Source organism: Scyliorhinus torazame, chromosome 26 (assembly GCF_047496885.1).
Source record: "Scyliorhinus torazame isolate Kashiwa2021f chromosome 26, sScyTor2.1, whole genome shotgun sequence".
Classification (NCBI taxonomy): domain Eukaryota; kingdom Metazoa; phylum Chordata; class Chondrichthyes; order Carcharhiniformes; family Scyliorhinidae; genus Scyliorhinus; species Scyliorhinus torazame.
Genome location: NC_092732.1, coordinates 9772655 through 9790952, shown reverse-complemented (window position 1 = coordinate 9790952; position 18298 = coordinate 9772655).

Sequence of the window (18298 nt, the reverse complement as noted above, 5' to 3'; positions counted from 1 at the left end):
CCGACAGTATCCAAAGGGGTATATCTGTTCGAGAGGGGGACAACCACAGGGGATTCCTGCACTGACTGCCTGCCCTTTCTGGTGGTCACCCATTTCTCTGCCTGCACCTTGGGTGTGACCACACTTACATAACTGCGATCTATGACGCTTTCCGCCACCTGCATGCTCCTAAGTGCATCCAATTGCTGCTCCAACCGAACCATGCGGTCTGTGAGGAGCTGCAGTTGGGTGCACTTTCTGCAGATGAAGCCATCCGGGACGCTGGAAGCCTCCCGGACCTGCCACATCTCACAGTCAGAGCACAGCACCCCTCTAACTGACATTGCGTCAATTAATTAAAATTAAAATTTGTCTTTTTTTTTTTATAAATACTTTTTTTTTAAATTTCAAAGTTACTGTCAACTATCTGTTTCCTAGCACTAGATTTCTAATAGAAATGCGATAGCTAACTATAATATTCTCCGATCTCTGGCTTAGATATCCTCTAAATTATAATTAAGTTATTATGTTTAATTAGTTCCCAAATACTCAAAAAAATTTAGGTTAGAATCCCAACCAGCCACTCAGGTCACAGCTTTTCTGTGATGTCACTTCAGTTTCCCCCCGACACACACAATTTGAAAAACAGGTATAAAAGTAAAAATCACTTGCTTACCTTCTGAGATGTTCTCAGGTTCTCTCGCTGACAGAGACTGCTCCTCCACCTCCAATCCTTGACCTGCACAATGCTAATAATATAATAATATAATATGGCACTTACCTTACACCAATGGGTCTTATTATTAGGTTAGAGGAGGAGGGTGGGTGGGAGACACTACACGTGTAGTGTCTCGGGTTTCCTCTCCACCAGAATTTATTGGTTGGGGGGGGGGGGGGGGGGCTTGCCAGAGGTCGAACTTCCGGGTCCCGCCGAAATCCAAAGGGCTGCTCCTGTAAAGGTAAGTGCTTTTAAACTAACTACTCACCTCCCAGAAGGCCCCTGCGCACCGCTGCCGCCGAAATCCAAAGGGCTGCTCCTGTAAAGGTAAGTGCTTTTAAATTCACTACTCACCTCCAAGAAGGCCCCTGCGCACCGCTGCCGCCGAAATCCAAAGGGCTGCTCCTGTAAAGGTAAGTGCTTTTAAACTAACTACTCACCTCCCAGAAGGCCCCTGCGCACCGCTGCCGCCGAAATCCAAAGGGCTGCTCCTGTAAAGGTAAGTGCTTTTAAATTCACTACTCACCTCCAAGAAGGCCCCTGCGCACCGCTGCCGCCGAAATCCAAAGGGCTGCTCCTGTAAAGGTAAGTGCTTTTAAACTAACTACTCACCTCCCAGAAGGCCCCTGCGCACCGCTGCCGCCGAAATCCAAAGGGCTGCTCCTGTAAAGGTAAGTGCTTTTAAATTCACTACTCACCTCCAAGAAGGCCCCTGCGCACCGCTGCCGCCGAAATCCAAAGGGCTGCTCCTGTAAAGGTAAGTGCTTTTAAACTAACTACTCACCTCCCAGAAGGCCCCTGCGCACCGCTGCCGCCGAAATCCAAAGGGCTGCTCCTGTAAAGGTAAGTGCTTTTAAATTCACTACTCACCTCCAAGAAGGCCCCTGCGCACCGCTGCCGCCGAAATCCAAAGGGCTGCTCCTGTAAAGGTAAGTGCTTTTAAACTAACTACTCACCTCCCAGAAGGCCCCTGCGCACCGCTGCCGCCGAAATCCAAAGGGCTGCTCCTGTAAAGGTAAGTGCTTTTAAATTCACTACTCACCTCCAAGAAGGCCCCTGCGCACCGCTGCCGCCGAAATCCAAAGGGCTGCTCCTGTAAAGGTAAGTGCTTTTAAACTAACTACTCACCTCCCAGAAGGCCCCTGCGCACCGCTGCCGCCGAAATCCAAAGGGCTGCTCCTGTAAAGGTAAGTGCTTTTAAATTCACTACTCACCTCCAAGAAGGCCCCTGCGCACCGCTGCCGCCGAAATCCAAAGGGATTCACAGACACTGCCTCACAGTTCTAACGTTGCAAGATATTGTTGATAGAGACAGCTCTACTGTTCGAACGTTGCAATCTGAGGTTTACACAGACAAATACACTGTTTTAACAGGCGCCGGAATGTGGGGACTAGGGGCTTTTCACAGTAACTTCATTTGAAGTCTACTTGTGACAATAAGCGATTTTCGTTCCATTTCATTTTAACACTGCAATCTATTGTTCACCGAGATAGCTCCACTGTTGTAACATTGCAATCTATTTTTCACCGAGACAGCTTAACTGTTGTAACATTGCAATCTGCAGTTAACAGACACGGCGCCACTGTTCTATCAATGCAATCTATGATTCACAGAGATGGCCGCACTGTTCTAACATTGCAATATATTGTTCATAGACACTACTCCAATATTCAAACATTAAAATCGATGTTCACTCAAACAGCTTCACACCCCTGACATTGCAATCAATTGTTCAAAGCGACAATGCTCTAAAATTGCAAACTATTATTCACAGACAGCCCCATTCGTCTAAAATTGCAATCTATTATTCACAGAGCTCGCCCCATTGTTGTAACATTGCTTTCTGCTTTCCAGTGAGACAATTCCACTGTTCTAACATTGCAAACTATTGTTCATAGAGACAGCTGCACTGTTCTAACATTGCAATCTGTTGTTGACAAAGACAGCTCCCCTGTTCTAATGTTGCAATCTGAGGTTTACACAGACACATCCACTGTTTTAAGACTGCAATCTATTGTTTACAGAGACAGCTCAACTTTTCTAATACTGTAATCTATTGTTTACAGACACAGCTGCACTGTTGTAAAATTGCAATATATTATTCATCGACACTACTCCAGTATTCATAAATTGCAATCGATGTTCACAGAGGCAGCTTCACAGGCCTGATATTGTTATCTATTGTTCAAAGAACCAATGCACTGTAATTGCAAACTATTATTCACAGACAGCCCCATTCGTCTAAAAGTGCATTCTTTTGTTGACAGACACCTCCACTGTTCTGATATTACAATCCATTGTTGACAGAGACAGCTCCACTGCTCTAACATTGTAATCTGTTGTTCACAGAGACATCTCCAATGTTCTAACATTGCAGTCCATTGTTCAAAGAGACAGCTCCACTGTTCATAGACACCGCGGCACTGTTCGTACATCGCAATCGATGATTCACAGAGAAGTTCTTACTATTCTAACAGTTCAATGTGATGTTCAGAGCGGCACCTCCAATTTTGTTTCATTGCAATCTATTGTTCACAAAACAGCTTCATTGTTCCAACATGCATTTCTAATGTTCACTCGGAAAGCTCCACTGTCCCAACATTACAATCCTTGTTGACACTGTCAGCTCCATTGTTGTTCGCAAAGGAAGTCCCACTATTCGAACATTGCAATCTATTGTTCACAGGGACAGCTCTATTGTTGTGGCATTGCAATCTATTGTTCACAGAGACAGTTCCATTGTTCTAATATTGCCAACTATTCCTCCTGCAGGATGTTTGACGTGAGGGATGCAGTTAGTGTCCCTGCTGATTTTACCTGCAGAAAGTGCTGCCATCTCCAGCTCCTCCAAGACCGAGTTAGGGAACTGGAGCTGGAGTTGGAAGAACTTCGGATCATTCGGGAGGCAGAAGGGGTCATAGATAGCAGCTTCAGGGAATTAGTTACACCAAAGATTGGAGACAGGTGGGTAACTGTAAGAGGGACTGGGAAGAAGCAGTCAGTGCAGGGATCCCCTGCGGTCGTTCCCCTGAGAAACAAGTATACCGCTTTGGATACTTGTGGGGGGGGGGGACTTACCAGGGGTAAGCCATGGGGTACGGGCCTCTGGCACGGAGTCTGTCCCTGTTGCTCAGAAGGGAAGGGGGGAGAGGAGCAGAGCATTAGTAATTGGGGACTCGATAGTCAGGGGCACAGATAGGAGATTTTGTGGGAGCGTGAGAGACTCACGTTTGGTATGTTGCCTCCCAGGTGCAAGGGTACGTGATGTCTTGGATCGTGTTTTCCGGGTCCTTAGGGGGGAGGGGGAGCAGCCCCAAGTCGTGGTCCACATTGGCACTATCGACATAGGTAGGAAAGGGGACAAGGATGTCAGGCAGGCTTTCAGGGAGCTAGGATGGAAGCTCAGAACTAGAACAAACAGAGTTGTTATCTCTGGGTAGTTGCCCGTGCCACGTGATAGTGAGATGAGGAATAGGGAGAGAGAGCATTTAAACACGTGGCTACAGGGATGGTGCAGGCGGGAGGGATTCAGATTTTTGGATAACTGGGGCTCTTTCTGGGGAAGGTGGGACCTCTACAGACAGGATGGTCTACATCTGAACCTGAGGGGCACAAATATCCTGGGGGGGGAGATTTGTTAGTGCTCTTTGGGGGGGGGGGTTAAACTAATGCAGCAGGGGCATGGAAACCTGGATTGTAGTTTTAGGGTAAGGGAGAATGAGAGTATAGAGGTCAGGAGCACAGATTTGACGTCGCAGGAGGGGGCCAGTGTTCAGGTAGGTGGTTTGAAGTGTGTCTACTTCAATGCCAGGAGTATACGAAACAAGGTAGGGGAACTGGCAGCATGGGTTGGTACCTGGGACTTCGATGTTGTGGCCATTTCGGAGACATGGATAGAGCAGGGACAGGAATGGATGTTGCAGGTTCCGGGGTTTAGGTGTTTTAGTAAGCTCAGAGAAGGAGGCAAAAGAGGGGGAGGTGTGGCGCTGCTAGTCAAGAGCAGTATTACGGTGGCGGAGAGGATGCTAGATGGGGACTCTTCTTCCGAGGTAGTATGGGCTGAAGTTAGAAACAGGAAAGGAGAGGTCACCCTGTTGGGAGTTTTTTATAGGCATCCTAATAGTTCTAGGGATGTAGAGGAAAGGATGGCGAAGATGATTCTGGATATGAGCGAAAGTAACAGGGTAGTTATTATGGGAGACTTTAACTTTCCAAATATTGACCGGAAAAGATGTAGTTCGAGTACAATAGATGGGTCATTTTTTTGTACAGTGTGTGCAGGAGGGTTTCCTGAAACAATATGTTGACAGGCCAACAAGAGGCGAGGCCACGTTGGATTTGGTTTTGGGTAATGAACCAGGCCAGGTGTTGGATTTGGAGGTAGGAGAGCACTTTGGGGACAGTGACCACAATTCGGTGACGTTTACGTTAATGATGGAAAGGGATAAGTATACACCGCAGGGCAAGAGTTATAGCTGGGGGAAGGGCAATTATGATGCCATTAGACGTGACTTGGGGGGGGGGGATAAGGTGGAGAAGTAGGCTGCAAGTGTTGGGCACACTGGATAAGTGGGGCTTGTTCAAGGATCAGCTACTGCGTGTTCTTGATAAGTATGTACCGGTCAGACAGGGAGGACGGCGTCGAGCGAGGGAGCCGTGGTTTACCAAGGAAGTGGAATCTCTTGTTAAGATTAAGAAGGAGGCCTATGTGAAAATGAAGTGTGAAGTTTCGGTTGGGGCGATGGATAGTTACAAGGTAGCGAGGAAGGATCTAAAGAGAGAGCTAAGACGAGCAAGGAGGGGACATGAGAAGTATTTGGCAGGAAGGATCAAGGAAAACCCAAAAGCTTTCTATAGGTATGTCAGGAATAAGCGAATGACTAGGGAAAGAGTAGGACCAGTCAAGGACAGGGATGGGAAATTGTGTGTGGAGTCTGAAGAGATAGGCGAGATACTAAATGAATATTTTTCGTCAGTATTCACTCAGGAAAAAGATAATGTTGTGGAGGAGAATGCTGAGCCCCAGGCTAATAGAATAGATGGCATTGAGGTACGTAGGGAAGAGGTGTTGGCAATTCTGGACAGGCTGAAAATAGATAAGTCCCCGGGACCTGATGGGATTTATCCTAGGATTCTCTGGGAGGCCAGGGAAGAGATTGCTGGACCTTTGGCTTTGATTTTTATGTCATCATTGGCTACAGGAATAGTGCCAGAGGACTGGAGGACAGCAAATGTGGTCCCTTTGTTCAAAAAGGAGAGCAGAGACAACCCCGGCAACTATAGACCGGTGAGCCTCACGTCTGTAGTGGGTAAAGTCTTGGAGGGGATTATAAGAGACAAGATTTATAATCATCTAGATAGGAATAATATGATCAGGGATAGTGAGCATGGCTTTGTGAAGGGTAGGTCATGCCTCACAAACCTTATTGAGTTCTTTGAGAAGGTGACTGAACAGGTAGACGAGGGTAGAGCAGTTGATGTGGTGTATATGGATTTCAGCAAAGCGTTTGATAAGGTTCCCCACGGTAGGCTATTGCAAAAAATACGGAGGCTGGGGATTGAGGGTGATTGAGAGATGTGGATCAGAAATTGGCTAGCTGAAAGAAGACAGGGGGTGGTGGTTGATTGGAAATATTCAGAATGGAGTACAGTCACAAGTGGAGTACCACAAGGATCTTTTCTGGGGCCGTTGCTGTTTGTCATTTTTATCAATGACCTAGAGGAAGGCGCAGAAGGGTGGGTGAGTAAATTTGCAGACGATACTAAAGTCGGTGGTGTTGTCGATATTGTGGAAGGATGTAGCAGGTTACAGAGGGATATAGATAAGCTGCAGAGCTGAGCTGAGAGGTGGCAAATTGAGTTTAATGTAGAGAAGTGTGAGGTGATTCACTTTGGAAGGAATAACAGGAATGCGGAATATTTAGCTAATGGTAAAGTTCTTGAAAGTGTGGATGAGCAGAGGGATCTAGGTGTCCATGTACATAGATCCCTGAAAGTTGTCACCCAGGTTGATAGGGTTGTGAAGAAGGCCTATGGAGTGTTGGCCTTTATTGGTAGAGGGATTGAGTTCCGGTGTCGGGAGGTCATGTTGCAGCTGGACAGAACTCTGGTACGGCCGCATTTGGAGTATTGCGTACAGTTCTGGTCACCGCATTATAGGAAGGACGTGGAGGCTTTGGAGCGGGTGCAGAGGAGATTTACCAGGATGTTGCCTGGTATGGAGGGAAAATCTTATGAGGAAAGGCTGATGGACTTGAGGTTGTTTTCGTTGGAGAGAAGAAGGTTAAGGGGAGACTTAATAGAGGCATACAAAATGATCAGGGGGTTGGATAGGGTGGACAGTGAGAGCCTTCTCCCGCGGATGGATATGGCTGGCACGAGGGGACATAACTTTAAACTCAGGGGTAATAGATATAGGACAGAGGTCAGAGGTAGGTTCTTTACGCAAAGAGTAGTGAGGCCGTGGAATGCCCTACCTGCTACAGTAGTGAACTCGCCAACATTGAGGGCATTTAAACGTTTATTGGATAAACATATGGATGATAATGGCATAGTGTAGGTTAGATGGCTTTTGTTTCGGTGCAACATCGTGGGCCGAAGGGCCTGTACTGCGCTGTATTGTTCTATGTTCTATGTTCTATTGATCACAGAGACAGTTCCACTGTTCTAACATTGCAATCTATTGTTCACAGAGGTAGCTCCACTATTCTGACATTGAAATCTATTGTTCAGAGACTCAGCTCCACTGTTCTAACATTGTAATCTATAGTTCACAGAGACAGTTCCACATTTCAAACATTGCAATCTATTGTTCACAGAGAGAGCTCCACTGTTCTGACGCTGCAGTCTGTTGTTCCCAGGGACAGATCTAGTGTTCTCACATTGCAATCCCGTGTTCGCAGTGACAGCTTCATTGTTCTGACATTTCTATCATTGCTCACGCTCACAGAAACAGCTCCACTGTTCTAACATTGCAATCACTTGTTCACAGCGTCAGTTCCAATGTTCTAACCTACTATGCAATCTATTGCTAACACTGCAATCTATTGCTTGCAGAGATAGCTCCACTGTGCTAACATTGCAATGTATTGTTTACAGAGACGACTCCAATATGCTAAAACTGCAATCGATGTCCACACAAACAGCTTCACACTCTTGACATTGGTATATATTGTTCAAAGCGACAATGCTCTAACATTGCAATTGATTATTCACAGAGACAGCCCTACTCGTCTAAAATTGCAATCTATTGTTGGCAGACACCTCCACTGTACTACCATTGCAATCCATTGTTCACGGCACGCCGGCACTGTTCTAACATAGCAATCTATGATTTACAGAGCTGGTGTCACGATCCTAACATTTCAATCTGTTGTTGATAACGACAGCTCCACTGTTCTATCATTGCAATCTATTCTTCACAGAGACAGCTTCACTGTTCCAAGATGCAATTCTAATGTCCACTGGGACAGCTCCACGATACCATCATTGCAATATTTTTTGACACGGACTACTCCATTGCTCTAATATTTCAACGTGTTGTTCACAAAGATAGTTCCACTATTCTAACGTTGCAATCTGCTGTTCACAGAGAACGTTCCACTGTTATAACATTGCAACCTAGTGTTCACAGAGACAGCTCCGCTCTTCTAACATTGCAATCTATTGTTGACAGATACCTCCGCAGCTCGAACATTGCAGTATTTTCTTCACAGACACAGCTTCACTTGGTCAGAGACACAGCTCCACTGTTCATACATTGCACTGATTTGTTCACGGAGACATCTCCACTGTTCTGATCTTGCAATCTATCGTTTGCAGAGACAGTTCAACTCTTCCAAAAGTGCAATCTGATGTTTAAAAGACAGCTCCACTGTTCAAACGTTGCAATCTATTGTTCACAGAGACAGCACCCCTGTTCTGACATGGCAATCTGTTGTTGAGTGCGACAGATCCAATGTTCTAACACTGAATCTTTCACAGGGACAGCTCCACTGTTCTAACTTTGCAATGTGTTGTTCACAGCGACAGATCCACTGTTCTTACATTGCATTATATTGTTCACAGAGATAGATTCACTGTTCTAACATTGCAATCTATTTTTCACAGAGACCACTCCACTGTTCTGGCATTACAACCTGAAGCCGAAAGGGACAGCTCCAATGTTCTAAAATTACAATCTGTTGTTCATACAGACCGCTCTAACATTGCAGTCTATTGTTCATAGAAACAGTTCCACTGTTCTTTCATTAAAATCTATCGTTCGCAGAGACAGCACCACTGTTCTGTCATTGCAATCTGATACTCACACATTAGTACATCTGTTCTGACGCTGCAATCTTATTTTTCCCTATTCTAAGATTGCAATCTACTGTTCTCGGAGACGACTTCCCTGTTCTGATAGTATAATCGATTGATCAATGAGTTAGCTACACTGTCCTGACGTTCTGACATATTGATCACAGAGACAGTCTCACGGTTCCCTCGTTGCAATCTATTGTTGACAAAGACGGGTCCATAGTTCTAACATTGTAATCAAATATTCACAGAAATAGATGTACTGTTCTGGCATTGAAATCTATCGTTCACATATTTGATTTGAATTTTAAACACATGTACCGAAGTACAATGAAAATTATTTTACTGCGGCCAAGGGAACGTACACATATAATTACGTACATAATAGACAAATAAGAATAATCTACAGAGTACATGGACAAAAATTCAGCTTTGGTCACTGTCTGTGCGGAGTCTGCACATCCTCCCCGTGTGTGCGTGGGTTTCCTCCGGGTGCTCCGGTTTCCTCCCACAGTCCAAAGATGTGCAGGTTAGGTGGATTGTCCATGATAAATTGCCCTTAGTGTCCAAAATTGCCCTTAGTGTTGGGTGGGGTTACTGGGTTATGGGGATAGGGTGGAGGTGTTGACCTTGGGTAGGGTGCTCTTTCCAAGAGCCGGTGCAGACTCGATGGGCCGAATGGCCTCCTTCTACACTGTAAAGTCTATGAATTCAAACCTGCTGTTTCGGAAAGGAAACAAGAGCATCTTAAGCAAGACTTGATTGCTGAGTGTTGGGCGAAACTGAAATTGGTTTCATGGTTTACGGGATCTTGTTATTAAATTGGAATAGTAGAAGGGGGAAATGTATTAAGTGTTATTTTTGAGTACCGTTGCTGTGTGGGGTATTTATGTTTGAAGTTGATAAAAATGCCTAATGTGTGCTTTTATAAAAATGTTGACTAAATTCGTAGGATAAACTTTGTTTTTTATTCAAAGTACTTAAGGGTACATCTGAAAGGGAGATCCTTGTGCACCTCGTAACCAAAATCTATAAACAGTTGAAGGTCAGGTAAACTCCATGATATACTTTGGAGTTTTCTAACCCATGGCCCATGAAAACTGCAGGACACTGTTTACAACGGCTCTGTTTACCGTCTGTCTGTTAGAAAGGATAGGAAGTTGATAGGGCAAAGTTGCACTCAGTGGAATGGATTAAATTGTGTCTGTTTCGATGCAAGAAATGCCAGTAATAAGGGAGGTGAACTTAGAGCATGGGTCGGTACTTGTAATACGATTTTGTGGCCGTTACGGGGAAATGGATTTCACAGGGGAAGGAAAGGTGGTTTGCTATTCCAGGGTTTAGATGTTTTAAGAATAATAGGGAGGGAGGTAAAAGAGGAGGGGGAGTTGGCACTGTTAAATAGGGAGTGCATCACAGCTGCAGAAAAGGAAGTAGTCGAGGAGGGTTGGCCCCCTCGTCAGAAGCAATAAAGGAGCAGTCTGTTTACTGGGAGTGTTGTATAGGCTCCCCAATAGCAGCAGATATAGGAAGGTACAGACTGGGCGGCAGATCTTGGAAAGGTGCAAAAGTAACAGAGTTGTTGTCATGGGTGACTTCAACTTCCCTAATATGGGCTGAAACCTCCTCACTGTAAATGGTTTGGATGGGGCAGATATTCTCAGGTGTGTACAGGAAGGATTCCTGAATCATTATGTAGATAGGCCGACTAGGGGCGAGGCCATATTGGATTTGGTGTTTGGCAACGAACGAGGCCAATTGTCAGATGTCTCGGTCGGTGGGAGAGCATTTCCGTGAAAATTATCACAAATCTTTGACCTTTACCATAGTCACGGAGAGCGTTATGAACAGCCAGTATGGGAAAGTATTGAATTGGGGAGGGGAAAATATACTGCTATTAGGCAGGAGCTAAGGAGCATAAAGTGGGAACAGTTGTTCTTGAGGAAATGAACAACAGTAATGTGAAGTTGTTAAGGAACATTTGCTGCGAGTGCTGGATACTTTAGTCCAACTGCGACGAGGAAGGAATGGTAAGGTGAAAGAGCCTTGGGTGACAAGAGATGTGGAGCTTCTAGTCAAGAGGATGAAGGAAGGTGAAGTAAAGGTTGAGAAAGCAAGGATAACGCACGGCTCAGGAGGTTTACAAGGTAGGCAGGAAGGAACTCAAAAATGGACATAAGAGGTCTAGAAGGGGGCAAGAAAAATCCCTGGCGGGAAGGGTTAGGGAAATCCCTAAGATGTTCTATACTTATGTGAGAAACAAGAGGATGATGAGAGTGAGAGTAGGGCAGATCAGGGATAGTGGAGGGAACTATACTGGAGGGAAGCTTAGAGACTAAGGAGATAGTGGAGATCCTAAATGAATATTTTGCTTCTGTATTCACTAGATAGTGGGACCTTGATTCTCATGAACCAGGTTAATAGACTCGAAAAGGTTGATATTAAGAAGGAAATGTGCTGGAAATTTTGAAAAGCATCAGCATAGATAAGACCCCTCGGCCAGACGGGATATGCCCAAGGTAACTACGGGAAGCGAGGGAGGAGATTGCTACGTCGTTGGCGATGATCTTTGCGTCATCACTCTCCACTGGAGTAGTACCGGATGATTGGAGGGAGGCGAATGTTGTTCCCTTGTTAAAGAAAGGGAATAGGGAAATCCCTGGAAATTACAGAACAGTCAGTCTTACGTCTGTGGTGAGCATAATATTGGAAAGGATTCTGACAGATAGGATTTATCATTATTTAGAAAAACATATGTTGATTAAAGTAAGTCAGCATGGCATTTTGAGTGGCAGGCCATGCCTCATAGGCCTCATTACATTCTTTTAGAATGTGATGAGACACGTTGGTGAACGTCGGGCAGTGGATGTGGTGTATAGGGATTTCAGTAAGGCAGTTGATATGGTTTCCCAAGGTAGGCTCGTTCAGAAAGTTAGGGGGCATGGGATACAGTGACATTTGGCTGATTTGGCTGGCAAAAAAAGACAGCGAGTGGTCGTGGATGGAAAGTATTCCACCAGGAGGTGGTGTCTCGCAGGGTTCTGTTCTGGGACATATGTTCTTTGTGGTTTTTATAAATGACTTGGATGAGGAAGTGGAATGATGGGTCAGTAAATTTGCTGATGACACTAAGGTTGGTGGAGTTTTAGACACTGTCGAGGGCTGTTGGAGGTTACACAAGGACATTGTCAGGATGCAGAGCTGGGCTTTAAGTGGTAGTTGCCACCCAGCCTGATAGGTTTGTTAAGAAGGCCAATGGTGTGTTGGCTTTCATTAACAGGGGGGTTCAGTTTAAAAGCCGCGAGGTTTTGTTTAAAAAATATATATATTCTCCTCCTTTTTCACATTTTCTCCCACATTTACACTCATCAACAAGAAACAATAATCAGCAAGAAATGTCAATCCCCATAATAACAACGATCCCATCCGCCCACCAACCCCCAAACCTCAGCCCACATGTTTACATAAACAAATGACAAAAAGGAATCAGGGATTACCCATAGTCACCCTTAATCTACACAGCCCCCCTCCCCCCCCTCAACTAATGTTCGATGTTATCCAGTTCTTGAAAGTGCATAATAAATAGTGCCCATGACTTGTAGAACCCCTCCGAGCTTCCCCTCATTTCGAACTTAACCTTCTCAAGGGTCAGGTATTCCAAGAGGTCCCTCTGCCACACCAGGGCACTGGGTAGAGAGGCTGCTCGCCATCCCAGCAGGATCCGCCTTCGGGCGATCAACGAGGCGAAGGCTATGATATCTGCCTCCGCTCCCGTTTCCAAGCCTGGCTGGTCCGACACCCCGAATATGGCCTCCTGGGGACCCGGGTCCAGTTTCACACGCACCACCTTGGAAATTACCCGAAACACCTCCTTCCAGTACTCCCCTAGCTTTGGACAGGACCAAAACATGTGAACGTGATTCGCGCCCCCCCCCCTCCCCCGCAACGCTCACACACATCCTCTCCTCCTTCAAAAAATCGGCTCATCCTCGCCCTCGTGAGGCGTGCTCTATATACCACCTTCAGCTGCATGAGCCCCAACCTCGCACATGAGGTGGAGGCATTCACTCTCTGGAGCACCTCACACCAGACCCCCTCCTCTATAACCTCTCCCAGCTCTTCCTCCCACTTTGCTTTGATCCCTTCCAGTGGTGCCTTATCCTCTTCCAGAATAGCTCCATACACCGCTGACACTGCCCCTTCTCCAGTCCTCTTGTCGTCAACACCTCCTCCAGCAATGTGGAGGCCGGTTCCTCTGGGAAGCTCTGTATCTCCTTCCTGACAAAATCCCGAACCTGAATGTACCTAAACCCTTCTCCCTGCTCTAGCCCATACTTCGCTTCCAGCTCCCTCAATCCTGCAAACCGACCCCGAAGAAACAAATCTTTTAGCGTCTTAATCCCCTTCTCTTCCCATTTCCGAAAACTTCCATCCCACCTCCCTGGCTCAAATCTGTGGTTCCCCCGAATCGGCATTTCCCTTGACCCTAACCACAACCCGAAGTGTTGGCGAAACTGCCTCCAGATTTTCAATGAAGCTATTATTACCGGACTCCCTGAATATTTCCCCGGAGCCATCGGGAGCGGCGCTGTTGCAAGTGCATTCAGCCCCGACCCCCTGCACAAACTCTCCTCCATTCTGACCCACTGAGAATCCACCCCTCTGACCCAGCTCCGCACTTTCTTCACATTCGCCGCCCAGTAGTAGTACAACAAGTTCGGGAGACCCAAACCCCCGGCCTGCCTTCCCCTCTGTGGCAGCACCTTTCTCACTCTGGCCAACTTCCCTCCACATATGAATGAGGTAATCCTTCCCTCAATCTTCCTGAAAAAAGTCTTTGGCAGGAAAATCGGTAGGCATTGAAAAATAAACAGGAATCGCGGCAACAGATTCATTTTAACCGCCTGTACCCGACCTGCCAGTGATAGAGGAAGGCCGTCCCACCTTGCCAGATCGGCTTTCACTCGCCCCACCAAACTAGTGATGTTGTACCTGCAAAGCCTCCCCCACTCCCGGGCAACCTGCTTCCCTAGATACCTAAAATGAGTCCCTGCTCTACGGAATGGCAGCCCCCCCCCCCCACCCCTGCCCCTACCCCCGGCCGAGACACCACAAAGTACTCACTCTTGTCCAGGTTCAACTTGTACCCCGAGAAAGACCCAAATACCCGCAGTAGCTCCAATATTCCTCCTATCGACGCATTCGGCTCCGACACATACAGCAGCAAGTCGTCGGCATATAAGGACACCCTATGCTATATCCCTCCCCGCACTATTCCTTTCCATGCTCCCGAACTTCTCAATGCGATGGCCAACGGCTCAATCGCAAGTGCAAACAGCAGGGTGGACATAGGACATCCCTGTCTCGTCCTGTTGATTCCCGAATTTCTTTCTCCGTCAGTCTGGCCTCAATAAAAGTCGAGATGGATTCGCACGTAAAAAGAAGTTATTTTATTCAGCTTGCAAGCTTGATTCATTTCACAGAAACATAAGAGACATCCAGTCTCCTACATCCCAGAAAGCGAATGAACAAAGAGACAAAGGGATCTCTGCAAATCAATTCAAATGGTATTAAGTTTCACATACTCGACGCCCATAGGTCAGCCTATATCCCTCCTGACCTGTTTGATCTATTCTGATTGGCTCACTTCCAATCCCTTTCTCTGGCCCCTATCAATGCAGCATCACTCTCGTAGACACACCTCTTCCTGCTTTCCCCATGCGGTCTCAAATCCCTTTGTCTCTATCTGCCAGAATCAAAGTGGCTTATTTCTACATTACATTAACTAATATCTCTAAAGTAACTATTTTATATCACATTCGTCAGTCCCACGGTGGAGAGAGAAATATCTCGAACTGATATTATTTGTGGGGACACTCGCCTTCGGTTCCTTATATAATAGCTTTACCCAGTTCACAAACCTTGGTCCAATCTCAAACCGCTCCAGCACTGCCAACAGGTACCCCCATTCTACCCTATCAAACGCCTTCTCGGCGTCCAATGCCACAATTACCTCTGTTCCCTTTCTTTCCGCCGGTGCCATAACAACGTTCAAAACCCTCCTAATGTTCGAAAACAGCTGTGTCCCTTTCACGAACACCGTCTGATCCTCCCCTATTACCTTCGGAAGGCACTCCTCCAGCCTACCCGCCAGTACCTTCGCCAACACTTTTACGTCCACATTCAGAAGTGATATGGGCCGATACGACTCACACTCCGTCGGATCCTTATCTTTTTTTAGTAACAGGGAAATCGATGCCTGCCCCAAGATTTGCGGCAACACCCCCTTCCCTATCGCCTCCTCCAACATCCCCACCATCCCAACCTATCCTTACATTTTTTATTATATTCCACCGGAAACCCATCCGGCCTTACCACCTTTCCCGACTGCATCGTCCCAATCGCATCCTTTATCTCCTGCTCCACTATTGCTCCTTCTAATGTAGCCCTGTCCCCCTCCCCTAGCCTCGGGTACTCCCAACCCATCGAGAAATTCCTGCATCTCACGGTCTCCTCTGAGTGGCTCTGACTTGTACAACCTCTCATAAAACTCCTCAAAAACCTTGTTAATCAGCACTGGGGCCACCACCAACTTCCCTGCCCTATCCTTCACCTGAAGAATTTCCCTTGCCGCTGTCTCCCTCCGGAGCTGACCTGCTAACATACCTGCCTTATCTCCATGTTCATAAACTGCACCCCTTGCTCGTCTCAGTTGGTGCACAGCCTTCCTGGTGGACAGGCGGTCGAAGCTCGCCTGTAGTTCCTTCCTCTTTTCAGCTTCGCCGGGTCCCCATCCTCTGCATACCTCCTGTCGACCTCCAACATCGCACCTATTACCCTCTGCCGCTCCAACATCTCCTCCTTATCCACCCTAGCCTTTAACGAAATTACCTCACCTCTCACCACCGCCTTTAGAGCCTCCCAGACGACTGCCTTCGACACTTCACCCGTACAATTGAAACCTACATATTCCTTAATTACCTTTTCAATTTTCTCACAGAATACTTGTTTCCCCAAACGCCCACATCCAGTTTCCACCCCGGTCTCTGCGGTGCCCCCTTCTATAGCACCATATCCACCCAATGTGGAGCGTGATCTGACACTGCAATTGCAGAGTATTCCGACCCCTTGACTCCAGCCAGCAAAGCCTTCCCCACCACAAAAAAGTCGATCCGCGAGTATACCTTATGGGCCGCTGAGAAAAACGAATACTCCCATTCCCTTGGGTGCAGGAACCTCCAAGGGTCCACCCCTCCCATTTCCACCAGTAGCCCAGCCAGCGCCTTTGCCCCCCCTGATGGGACCATCGAGCGCGGCCGTGATCTGTCCAACCTTGGCTCCTGCACCAGGTTCCAGAACCCCCCCCCCCCCCCCACAATCAGCTCATGCGTGTCTAAGTCGAGAATAGCCCCAACCACCTTCCTCGCGAATCCCACGTCGTCCCAATTGGGACTGTATACACTTAACAGCGCCACTAATCTCCCCTCCAATGCCCATGTCACAATCACATATCTACCCCCCTGATCTGCCACCACCTTCTCCATCTGGAAGCGTACCCTTTTGCTGACCAGCACCGCTACCCCTCGAGCCCTTCCATCAAATCCGGAGTGAAACATTTGGCTAACCCAGCCCTTTTTAAGTCTCACCTGGTCCTTCACCCTCAAGTGAGTCTCCTGCAGCATTGCTACATCGGCTTTCAAACTTTTAAGATGTGCAAGCACCCTTGACCTCTTGACCGGACCTCCTAGCCCTCTCACGTTCCACGTGATTATCCTTACTGGGGGTCTCTCACCCCCCCCCCCCCCACCCCACACCTTTCTTATCTACCATCACCAAACCACCGGGACCTGCCCCATAAGCCTGACCCGCCCCTGCACATTGCTGACATCGAACCCCTCCCCCCCCCACACCCAAGAACCCCCCCTACAAAAACATCTCCCAACATCCCTCCCTACACCCCCTCTTGCTCGCCTCGTAGGCCCATTGATGCCTGCAATCCAGGCTCCAACGTCCGCAGTCCTCCTCTCACCTCCCCCCCCCCGTTCACTAACTGACCCTAGTTAGCTAGCGCGGGTGGCTCCCCCCCACCCCGCCAATACCTCTCGCCCCCTTCAACCCAGTCCCAGAGAAAGAAACACCAAAATAAACCCATCAATCCAACCCCTACAATTCACTAACATAACATTTAACCATCGCAACACAGAACCCAATAAACTTGAACTCTGTAACAATGCAAAGAAAAGTAAATTTCAAATTTCAATACAAATCAGTAAAAAGAAAGTTGTAACATTTGTACATTTGTACATTTTCCCGCCGCTCAAACGCAGTCCATAGTCTTTTTTCCAGTTCCGCTCTTCACATCTCTCCCAAGCCTTCTGCCCTCAGAAACGCCTCAGCCACCTCCGCTGTCTCAAAATAAACGTATTTGGCTTTATATGTTACTCTCAACTTCGCCGGGTACACCACACCAAATCGCACCCCCTTCTTGTACAAAGCTGCCTTCCCTCGCCCAAACGCCGCTCGTCTTTTTGCCAACTCCACCGTTCAGTCCTGGTAGATCCGAACTGCAGTACCATCCCACAGCACCTCACGCTTCTGCTTCGCCCAGCTTAATACTTTCTCCTTCATGCAAAACTTATGGAAGCAGATAATTACTGCCCTTGGCGGCTCGTTCACTTTGGGCTTCGGCCTTAATGACCGAGGAGCTCGGTCTAGCTCATACAGGGTGGGGTTCTCACCGTCCCCCATCAGCTCTGCCAACTTCTTAACAAAGTATTGCGTTGGCCTTGGGCCCTCTGTCTCTTCGGGCAAGCCCACAATTCTCAAATTGTGCCGCCTTGAGCGGTTTTCCAAGTCTTCCAGCTTTGCTCGGAGCCCTCTGTTAACCTCCACCACCCTCTGCAGCTCGTCCCCCTACGAGGTGACCTGGTCGCTGTGTTGTGTCACGGCCTCCTCCACCTCCTTCCTCTTCTCGCCCTGCTCTCTCACCTCGGCCAATGCCTTTGCCACCTCCACCCTGATCGGGCGGAGTGCCTCCTCCAACAATGACCTCACCACGACCACCATCTCTTTCTTCAGGATCTCCATGTGCCTCACCAAACGTTTTTCCAGCTCCACCACCATCACCTCGGTCATCTTCTCCACCGTATGTAGTGCGGTCCCGCGTAGCAGTTCGGCTTCCGTCATCCTGTCATCACTTTTGTTTTTGCTCATCTTCTCCTTCGGCGCGAACCCTCGTTTCCTCCTTTCTTTGATGCTGCTTTTCGCATCTTTTAGCGGCTTATTGTTTTTTACCTTCTTTC